Source organism: Crocuta crocuta, unplaced genomic scaffold (genome assembly GCF_008692635.1).
Source record: "Crocuta crocuta isolate KB4526 unplaced genomic scaffold, BGI_CrCroc_1.0 scaffold422, whole genome shotgun sequence".
Classification (NCBI taxonomy): Eukaryota; Metazoa; Chordata; class Mammalia; order Carnivora; family Hyaenidae; genus Crocuta; species Crocuta crocuta.
The window spans coordinates 1,584,254-1,596,453 of NW_027529554.1; positions in this window are offsets into that span (position 1 = coordinate 1,584,254).

The following is a 12,200-nucleotide window of genomic DNA, read 5'->3' on the forward strand; positions in this document are numbered from 1 at the left end:
TACTGAGTACTTGACTGTGGCTAATCCAAACTGAGAAGTAGATTTTAAAGACTTTTATGAGAAAAAAAAGAATTTAACGTATCTTGAGGCTATGTAGGTGAGAATAGGATTTTGTGATCATGGTTCTTTCAGCACTTCCAAAATGTATCACTTCCTTCTGGCTTCCATGGTTTTTCGTGATAATATTTTCACTATATTGGGTTAAATAAAATAGATTATTATAATTACGTGCACCAAATTCTTTTTACTGTTTTTTTTAAAAGTTTATTTATTTACTTTGTAGGGGGAGGGGCAGAGAGAGAGAGGGAGAGAGAATCCCAAGCAGGCTCTGTGCTATCATTGCAGAGCCTAATGTGGGGCTTGAACCCACGAACTAGGAGATCCTGACCTGAGCTGAAATCAAGAGTAGGACGCTTAAATGACTGAGCTACCTAGGTGCTCCAAATTCTTTTTATTTTTAAAAAATAATGGCTAGTAGAAAATTTAAATGACAGATGTAGCTTACATTGTGTTGCTCTAGGACAGTACTACTGAGACCTGGTTGTTCCCTGAAGACCCGGCTTCTTCAGAGACATCTCAAATGGTGGCTGGTCCTTTTCTGATGCTCACACTAGGCATAAAGGTGGAGTAGATAGTTCCTGGCTCCCCATGGCTCTTTCCGAACCACCGGTCATCCTATTTCCTAACACATTCCATATCTTTTGAAGCACATGACATTTAATTAGATCTGTATCTACCCCTTCACACCACAATTATCTACTATTCTCTTTGTTACCCCTTTTCCCTCTTATTGACAATCTTACCATCTGATTCAGTGTCATTCTCCCCTGCATGAATCTGGTCATCATTCTAATCCCTGGTATCCTCATAGATAATCCATCTACACTTTGACCTTTCTGTTCCTTGATGTCCTCACTTATAATGATTGCTCTTCATCCTACCTCAGCCCCCCACATTAGTGATATTATCTTTGTTACTGCCCATAATTTCACAATCTCCAAAATCTTAACTTCAAACATCCCATTCTTTGAATACTATCTCTTATATTTACAGCTTATTTCCTTTGGGCTCCCCATTTTAATAATTTAATAATTTTTAATAATAATTTAATTATTAAATAACAATTTAATAATTATGTGACTCTACTTCCAATGAACTCTTTGACTCTACTTACAAAAAGTCCGTCACTTTTTTACTTACCCAACTTAGAATCTATGGTTCATCGTTGTAATTACTTCCTTGAATATACCCCAGTCTTGTGCTTTCTGGCAAAACTCTGAACCTGTTTTAAAACAGCTTGTCCCTAATGTCCACAGTCAAGACACCTGAACTAGTCTTACTAAATTTGTGATCCCAAACCTCAAGTGGTCCCCAGCAATGCCTGTCAGCCTTGTAATATATCCCTTCTCATTTTGGTCTCTCACTTTCCTCAAATGAAATGATATTTCAGCTGAGATCTTGACTTCTATTGCACCTGAAACCATAGACGCAATCAGAAGAAAATCTCTACTTCTTCACGTCACCAAATCAATCCAACATCTATGCAACTATATATATGTGTATATATATATATATATGGGGGAATTTCCCCTGCTCTTATATAAAGCCAATTTCTTTACTGTGGCACCATATCCTGTCTTTACACCCCACTAAAGGACTAAATTCCTGCAATTCACCTTCCCCTGTCTTCTTTACTCCTCTCTACTGGATCATTGGATCAGCATCAGTCTCTCTTGAACCATTTCTATCAGATATTTAAGCCCACCAGTCCACAGCTACTGTCAGTGTCAGCAACAATGTCACAGAGCCTCTTCCAATGTTTACTCACAGTCATCTTACTTAAACTTTTAGCAGCATTTGATCTGGTTGTGTGTTCCCTCTTGCAACAGTGTTCACTTGGCTTCTAGGGCTGCTTTTCTTTCCCCTACTTGGTTGCTCCTTCTCAGCTTCCACTGCCGACCCCTCCTCCTCTTTCTCATTTTGTAAAAAAACAATTTTAAAGGCTTATTTATTTTTGAGAGACAGAGAGACAGAGCATGAGTGGGGGAAGGGCAGAGAAAGAGGAAGACACAGAATTCGAAGCATGCTCCAGGCTCTGAGCTGTCAGCACAGAGCCTGACATGGGGCTGGAACCCATGAACTGTGAGATCATGAATAGAGCCAAAATCAGTTGCTTAACTGACTGAGCTACCCAGGTGCCTCTCTCATCTTAAATACTGGAGTGTCCACAGGTTCAGTCTATAGATTCTTGTTTTCTTTCCCACAATTAGTTTCTCCTAGAAAATTTTATACAGTTCTATGGTTTAAAAAACATATATATACTGAAAACTTCCAAATTTACCTTCCCAGTCTGGGAATCTCTTTGGATCTCTAAATTCAGAAAGTGAACTGCCCATTCTATATCTCTATTTGATTTCCAACGGGAGTCTTGATTATTACATATCCAACACCAAACTCTTTATTTTCCTTCCCAAATCTCTTCCCCCCATAGTGGTCCATATATTAGTAAATGCCATCATCACTCACCAGTTAGTTCCACAATTCCCCCAAATTGGAATGAACTGCCTTCTTTCTCTCATACTCTCATGACTTACATACAACTTATCATCACATCTGGCAGACTCTAGCTTCACTATACATCCTCTTCATCTCTCCCTCACCATCTAGTCTAAGCCATCAACTCTTTCCTACAATAATCTCCTTGGTTTCCCTCTTCTTCTTTTTAATGTTTATTTATTTTTGAAAGAGAGAGAACATGAGTGGGAGAGAAGCAGAGAGAGAAAGGGACAGGAAATCCAAAGCAGGGTCTGTGCTGAAAGCAGAGAGCCCGATTTGGGGCTTGAACTCACAAGTCGTGAGATCATGACTTGAGCCGAAGTTGGGTGCTTAACTGACTGAACCACCTAGCTGACCTATCCTTGGTTTTATTCTTAACTTCCCTCTAACATTTTCTACGCAACTACCATATTGATCCTACTGAAATACAACCAAGTCATGTAACGATCTACTTAGAAACCTACAATGACTTATTACCTACCTTATCATGATGGTCCATTTTGTGTGTCAGTTTGACTGGGTCATGGGATGCCCAGACATTTGGTCAAACGGCATCCCACACAGCACTGCTTTGATCTAGAAACTCGTTTCACAGAAAATCGAGTATGAAAATGGGCCCATGCTTATGGAACTCACTAACATTGTCATGTTCCCATTCTCCTGAAACAGCTGGATTGACAGAAAGGTATAATGACCTTTTGAAGACTAAGTTGTAATGCCAGCCAGGTGGCAGCACCTTACAAGGCTAGGGCAGGGTTCTCTCGAAGGCTCTATATGCTCTGAATTATCATCCAATATATGGGGATGTTTCTTCCATAGCTAGGATTCATGGGTCCAGGAATCAAAGAGTGAAAAATGAGAGTGGCATTCCTCACTATTACCCCTAGTGACCCAAAAGCAAAAGGTTTGCTTCTTGCTCCCGTGACCTATGTTCTTCTAGACCTATGGCCTAGAAGTGTTAATTACAAAGGTCAAGGAACACAACAATAATTCAATTAAACTGGAAGTTAAGACTACAGCCTGGCCACTTTGGTTCCTCATGCCTATGAATCAATAGGCAAAGAAGAGAATTACTGGATTGGCCGGGGTGATTAATTCTGACAACCAAAGGGAAATTGGACTATTATCCCACAACAGACTAGGCAGGGAAGAGTATGTCTAGAAAACAGGAGATTCCTTAGGGCATCAATTACTATCACATACCCTGTGATTAACATCAATGGAAAACTACAACAACCCAATGCAGGCAGAACTATTAATGGTCCCAACTCATTAGGAGTGAAGATTTGGGTTACCCCACCAGGTAGAGAACCATGATCAGCTGAGGTACTTGCAGGCAAAGGGAATATGGAATAGGTAGTAAAAGAAGGTAGTTATAAATACCAGCTACAACCATGTGATCAGCTATAGAAATGAGGACTGTAATTTTCATGAATATTTCCCCTCTTTATTTTATTATAAATATGTTAGTGTGTGTATACATATAGATATATACATTAAGCGAATATCTTTGTTTTATGCCCCCTCTTATTCTCTTATGTAACAGAAGAAGTATTAACTTTGTATCATAGTATTTAAGTGCTGTTAACTTTATATCATAGTATTTAAGTTACCAGAGATGAAAGAGAAGAGCAAATATCACACAAGTACTCTACTCCCTCTCCTTATATTTGCTATCTTTTCTCCTAAACACAGACGCCTACAATAAAGTTTAGTTTATGCACAGTAAGAGAGTAACAACTAATAATAAAACAGAACAATTTACTGCAATAAAAATTATGTGAGTGTAGTTTTTCTCTCTCTCCCAAAATATCTTATCGTCCTACTCATCCATATTCTTGCTATGAAGTGGGATGATAAAATGCCTATATGGTGATACGAAGTGAAGAGAATGACATTAAACTGCTACTGACTTGACAATATGTCAGGAGAAGGATCATCTGCTTGTAGACTAGCTGGCCATGGGTACCTGAAACCTCAGAAAGTAAAACCATGGGAAAGGAGATACTAGTGTATATAAATATGTATACCATATATCTGTACCCATATCTATATCTATACTTATCTGCTATTGGCTCTGCTTCTCTGGAGAACCTTGACACATACACTTATAATATACATGTATAATAAAATGAAATTCCACTCCATGGATTAAAAACCTCTCCACGATCAGCCTACAACATATTTCTTCAACTTCTATCTACTTCCCCTTGCTCACTCTGCTCCCACCACACTGGCCTTCTTATTTTGGGGGGGGCGGGGCTAAGGACTTCCCCACTCCAAGCCCTTTGTACTTGCTCTTCCTTCAGCTCAGAATGCACTTCCCCCATATATTTTTAGTGCTTTGTTTTTTTAGTTTCTTGTGGTCATTATTGAACATTCCCTTCCTCAGAGGCATTTCCTCACCACTGTATCCAAAATAGCACCCAGTTATCACTCTATCCCCCTGTTTGTCTGTTTGTTCTTTATTAGCACTTATCGCTCCCTTACATGACACTACTTTTTAACATTTGTTTATTTATTTTCTACTAGCATGTATTTCCCACAGAAGAAAAACTTGTCTCTGCATTTTCCTTCAACAAAGTGATCCCTTTCAGACAAGCTTTAAGCTATTTACCTGCTCCTTATTTCTTGGCAACAGACGTTGCTCATGAAAGTTGCAGAAGGAAAAGATCAATTTTTCTTATTTTGAGTAACTTTTACGGTAAGTCCAATTCAAGCATTTTATAGACAATCACTGTTTTACAGCAACACATATTTTAAAAGCTAATTAAATACTGGTTGATATTATATAATTTCCTGGGGCTTACTACCTGCACCCTACTACTCCCTTTTAATTTCTAAACTGATTATATTAAATTTTTAAACAATTTCCCTAATATACCACTTTGAGTACCCCAAAGCAAATCTTTATAATCACCAGGTTAACTGCAAGAGAAGCATGCCAGAAAGTTACCATCCTTAGAACATCACTATGCTCAAAGAAGGCATCTGGTTTTCCTCATAATTTATTCATTTATTTTTAGTTTGAATCTTGGACCGTCCACTTTGTATTGTGGAAGTGCCATAGGCTCTTTCATTAGTGACCATGGACTGAGTCTTGGATCTGCCATTCAAATACCATGATCTGGGCCAGTTCCTAAATACCTCTGAGATTCAATTTCCTCACTTCTAAAGACAGATTAAGAATAACAATAATATCTATATCACAATGATTTTATGATGCTTTTCTAGCGTCACATGTAGGGAAAATTGCTTTAGAAAGTTTAAAGCAATATAGAAAGGTTACTGATATGTGTCTGGGACATAGCAGGAACTCAATGTTTTTTCTTAATAATGAATAAATGAAGTCATATTGGTTTTGTTCCCTCTGAAGACAGGTAGGTAATGGCTGTACTAATTTAAGGTGGGATTAACCGAGGATAGATAGTGGGCTATTTTATCAAAGGACCTTTATCCTTTGTCTATTGTCACTGCTGGTCAATTGCACGGTGCTATTTTAAATTATCCAGAGCTAAATCCGAGGGGAGGAGAGATATTTATTTTGCAGAAGACCTATAAATTATCTAGGTAACAAAGAAAGGACAAAATGAGATACACACACATACAAACACACACATACACACATATACACATGTGTATATATTTACGTACACATACACGTTTGCATATTACTCAATTTTTATCTTAATTTTCACTGATATAAAATATGTATACATTATACAGTAAATCTATCTAACTATCCACCTGAAATGCTTGGATAGTTTAACAGACACAATAACTGGAAAACAAAATAGAATAAAGAACAAAAAGTTAAGCTGACTAAAATAGACAGTTCTTAATGTACTTGTGCTGGAATTCAATTACACTACAGGGGCCAAAGAAATAGGCTATACTGTTGCATTCAATTTGCTTTTACTGTCAATAAATGCTCCATGCTCCATCCTGCATTTCCTGTACCCTTCATTGCTTATTTTACAGCTTTTTTCTTTCATTTGCTGTTGTTTTGTAAGTTGGCCGCTGTCTATCACTCTGACAGAGGATAAGAGCTATTTGTTACAAATCTGTACCAGTTATTTTTGCAAACATAAATGCTTCCCCTCCCCCACTTCCTTAAATACAAACATACTTACTCTCCAAAGGAACCTCAAATATATATTTGGTTCAAAGTAGCCAGTATCCCAAATTGCTAAGTGACTTAACTCTGAGCAAATATAAAACCGCTTTGAAATTTTACCTGCAAATCACAGTGGTTTCCAACATCACTGAAAACAAAACAACAGCAAACAAAAAACAAGGAGCTGAAAGTAGACAGCCACAGGATAGAGAGAGACAGATAGAGAGACACAAACTATCTGAAGACCTGAGGGCTCTTCAAAGCCTACACACAAACATTAAGAAACTAAACAGGGCCTGTCCATGGCTTTCATCACAATTGTAGACAGAAACGGTAAAATACTGGTCATATTCTGTCTCCAGTCTTGAAATTGATTTAAAATAGGATATAATCCTTTGCAAGAAGGTAGGGATTCTGAACTAACCTGAAATAAGGATTGAACTGCTTCTTCCAAAACAGCTTTACCACTATTCATGGATGAGATACACTGTAACCGAGTGAGCTAGGGTGGATGACTGGAACCCCCTAGCTTCATTTCACTTACTTCTCTCTGAAGCTCCGTATATACATACAGGTTGTCAAGTGGGGAAAATACAGCCTACCTCTGTATTCTAATCTTTAACTAAGGGAGGATCTAAAGCTTCCTTTCTTGGCAGGCCTGCTCTAGGATAGAGAAATGGATACTTGTGGGTCAGCCCTGATTGCCCTCTGGGAATATCTTAAAACAGCACTGAGAACCTTAGTGAGTTTTCTCTGCCTCAAAAGTCTCTTGATTATATAATGTTCATCTTATGGGCCATATTTAGAGCACGCATGTTCCACAGAATAGAAAGTAAATGGAAGACTTTACTGCAGAATTATGAAGAACTCACATTGAATGTTGCCAGTTTCACATTCTGTAATGCTGTCCTCCTTGGGATGCAAGTGTTATAGCGGAGGTAGCCATCTGGTCCTTGTGATCATGACAGATGAAATCTGAGTAATATGCAAACAGATATTTTATATTTCTAAACCACAAAGGAAAGAGCTTGGTCTTTCTGCTGCTTGATTAGAAAGATCTGGGCATAGACTGAAGTGATGGCAAAAGTTCTGAATATATAAGACCTGATATTTTAAGACATTCTTTATTTACCAAATCCACAAGGACTCACTGTCTGTCTTGTGCCAGAGCACTAGACTCGGGGGACAGGAAGTTTCCTGTTCTCATAAAGCTTACAGTATATTACTGTAAATCAGAGATATCAAAGGGGGATATTCTTGCTTCCTTACTAGTATTAGTCTTTTAAACAATGCAAATTTAGAGATAATAATAATAATGGGCTGCTTCTTATATTTTTAAACATTTTTTAAGGTTTATTTATTTTGAGAGTGCTTGTATGTGTGCAAATAGGGGAGGGGCAGAGAGAGAGAGTAAGAGAGAGAAAATCCCAGCAGGCTCTGCACCGACAGCACAGAGGCCAGTGCAAGGCTTGCACTCACAAACTGTGAGATCATGACCTGAGCTGAAATCAAGAGTTGGATGCTTAACCTGACTGAGCCACTCAGGTGCCCCTATTTTTAAATCTTAATAATACCTAATTGCTTATTAGAACTTAGATATAAAAATCTTAATTTGAAAGCATGTGCTAACCAATTCACTAGTTTCCTAGAATTTCTAATGTGGTAGAAGTCTATGGCTATTGATGAAAACAAAATAAAAAGCACTGTAGTGAACCACTGTTACAGGGTTTATAGCTATTAATACAATTCATTAATTATCCTTAGTTAAACTAAAGCTTATAAGTAAAATTTCTTTGCCAAAAATTCACTTTTGGCTCAAAATCTTTTATAAAATGGCACAGGGTAAAAATTAATAGACGAGAATAACATGAATATATCTTTCCCTTCTGTTCCATTTCTCCTCATTTTAGTCTGATTCTCTACACTTCTAATGTGATTTCTGTCTCATTCATTCTCTACGACAAAATTTTGTAACCGCTTTGTGAATTACATATTTGTATCCTACCTTCTAAGCTAATGTTAGTCTCCTTTCATTTACAAAATTCCCAGAACTGAATTCATGCAGATGGCCTAGAATAAGCAACTCCGGTGGCTCATAGAACTCAATGCTAAGGAGATTACGGGTGTCTGATATCTGCACTGGCAAGAAAGCTTTGCAAAAGGGCATAATTAGTAATCACTAATTTGGCAGACATTAAGAAAATAGACTTCAAATTTATAATAAAACTTGTTGTTTACTAAGAACTGCACAGCAGGGAAGAGGGAAAGCACTAGCCAGTAACTGGATGAACATTCATCCCAGTTCTTCCTGCATCAAGATGACCGGCTCTCCTTTAGGTAGAGACAATCTGAGACCCATTCTGAGAATTGCCTTGTCACCAACAGGGGAGAAAAGGCCTCATAATTCATGGGCCGAAAAGGAGAAGCCTTGTGATACTCAGCACATCAGGAGAAAGTGAACCTTATAAAACCAATTTAGCAGATTTCAAAAAGCCTGTTTGTAAGGAGTACTGATAATGCTTATTTGAAAGAGATTACAGCTTTTTAAAAAAGAGCAACCTGTAAAAACCTGTGATACATCACAGTTTTGAGATTTAAACTTTCTCTAAATACTGTATGTAGTGTCTTGTTATTTTAAAGGGTTTAAATTCCTTTACCCATTAAGCTTTAAAAAACCATCTACTTGTACTTGATATTTAATATAACCCAAATATCAGTCTCCCATGTGTCTTCTGTTCCTCAAGCTTCTGTGAATTACCTTTTCCTCTAGTGCTCAAATAAAAAGGTCTTGGGCCTTCCTTACTTGCTTTAGAGACCAAGTCTACATCTGAGCCTCACAGGGGACAAAGAGCCAAGAAGCATATCTACTCCAGCTGGTGGAGCAGTATACGTTGGGGAAGACTCAAGGAGACAGGAGCAATCACCGGTGTGGATGTCCATCAACGCACATTGTATTCTAGGGCAGTACAAAGAGATTTAGTAAGACAGGATGGGAGAGACACCTCAATTTTGGACTCAAGTTCGCTAAGCCTTATGATTAGAAAAGCACCAGTCCCTCCCCTGTTGTGATCAGGGCACTCACACTATAGCAATATAATAAGGCAGAATCTTGGGTCCAGCCCTATCCTGAGAACTGACTGCCTTAAACACAGGGCTATAGCTAGATTCCAGGGAGCTTTGGAGAAAGCCAACTCACTCTCTGAGGGCCAGCTGCAGGAATCAATTTGGAAAATCCTCACGAGGAAAAGAGGTTTAGTCTATAATTTAGGGAAAAGCAATGCACAATGAGTGAGAATTTTCCATTTGTTCATTACCCCTTTGATTCACCCACATATGATAGAAAACCCTTATAATATGACTAAGGTTTGGTCAATGGAATAGGAGGGAAATAATATTGCAATGGGCTTGTTCATTCCCCTTCCAACAGGTCATGGGACCCGGTTATGGCTGTGACTCAGCTTTCATCAAACAGGTGATAACAAAGCCTTAGGTGAAACAAGACTAAAGGAAACTGGGTCCATGAATAGCCATCCAGAGGAAGGTGCCCTGCTTAACTAGTACTATTACTTGACAGGGAAATAACCTTTATCATTCTTCAACTCACTGTAGTTTTGAGTCTCTATTAAAGGAAATTAGTCTTCATGCCAATCAATTATACATTGTTTGACAAAAGTGAGATACCAGACAGCGAAGGCTGGAAACATGGTATTTGTTTACATCATGGCAAAATTTTGCTAAAACTTTTACCTGACACACTATCTGCTCTAAGGGAAGTGGTTAGAAAGAACAGAATATGAATATGGGTTCTCTTGGAAAAGGAATTCAATAAAAAGTCTAGTACAGGCAAGAATTAGCTAGTTTGAAATCAGAGATATAAGGAAATGGCGACTCCATATATCTGGAATCTCATAAGTCAAAGACCAACTACTTTTGAATCCCTTGAAACTTTTTCTTCAGAGACTTATTAAAATCTTTCTGTAAAACAAAGGGAGCCAGATCTCTGAGTATGGCTTACCTACCCAAACCTATTGTTTAATATAGCCTCAAGGTAACTAACATTAAAAAGTAGAGGTCAGAGTTAAGCCCAGAGGATACAAAATAAGGCAGGTTAAAGAAATATGGCTGGAAAAGAATGGTGAGTATGGATATTAGCACATAGAAGGGCTTAGTACCAGAAGACTACTAAGACTTTGAGGGAATTGTATTGCCAAAGAAAAGATGAGCTTTGTTTGTAAAAGCTTGTTGTTCAACCTCAAACCAGTTCCTAAGTAGGGCATACTTTGTAACATCTACTTTAGATCTGGCTCTTATAGTAATGAGCAAGAAAGAGCCTCCTATAATGTGAAATTTGGTCTGTAGAGGACATAGGAATTACATCCAGAGAGAAAATTGGGCTAACCAGACAACTCACTTCACTTCCAGAGTAATGTTCCATGATTTTCTACCCAGGATTTGATACTACCTATGCACTAGTGATCTCTGTGTATTTCCTATTCTTGCCTTGTCCAAGTGGAAGTTTTATCATGGCTACCTTGTTTCTTTTCCATCAGTGCATAGTGAATGTGGGAATGGGGTGGGACAGGGAGCTTAGGCAGATTTAAAAAATCATTTAGTTTATAGGTACCCGAACTACAAGGTCCCACAAAGAACATTATTTATAGTTCTGAAATTTGAGCTGGATTCAGTAACTGGGTGGGCCACTGATTTTCTCCTCTGAGGAAAGGGTATGCTTTACTTGTGGGAAGTAATGTGCACATAGATTTAAAGATGTTAAGAGAGGTGGACTCTCGCTGAGACTATCAGCTAACCATCTGCCAGTATCTATCATCCATTTCTCCATAATAATACAGATATGATTGAGCTCATTGCTGGCTTGTTAGGTCACATTTCTTGGCCTTCCTCACAGTTCACAATGACCATGTAATTGTTCTAGACAAGGGAACACAAGACATTTTGGGTTAGGTTCCATTTGCTGGAATCTATCTGAAGGTTGATTAGGTTTTGACTGTGCGTATGATGACAATGGCCTAAGGAATAGTGGAGAAAGAAGACTAAAGAAAACCAAGTTGCTAAATGATTCCCCCTAAGCCAGCCTGCTCACACTGGGGCTAGTGAATGAGAACAAAGTGAATAAAGTGAGAACAAAGTGAACTTAGTTGTAAGCCACTGGATTCTTTGTTGTAGCAGTTTAGCCTGCACCTTAACAAATACAGCCCCCTTATTTTATTGCCCCTAAAGGGTAGCAGAATATGTGACCCTAAAACATAACACTTTTACGTAATGATTCTTTTTAGTTGATGGCAACTGAGAAGCAGAGACAAGAACAACTCTCTGCCCTCCCTCTATTTGGCTAAAACTAGAACAAATTGGTAAAGGTAAGCCTCACCCTCCCACACCACCACTCCTGCCAGGAAGGACAGAAGTTAATCACCAGAGATAATTCTATATCCTCATCAGCCCAGAGATGGCACCAGAGGAATCGTATAACAAATTTTGCTAAAGCCAGCAGTTATCTTCCATCAGTTTC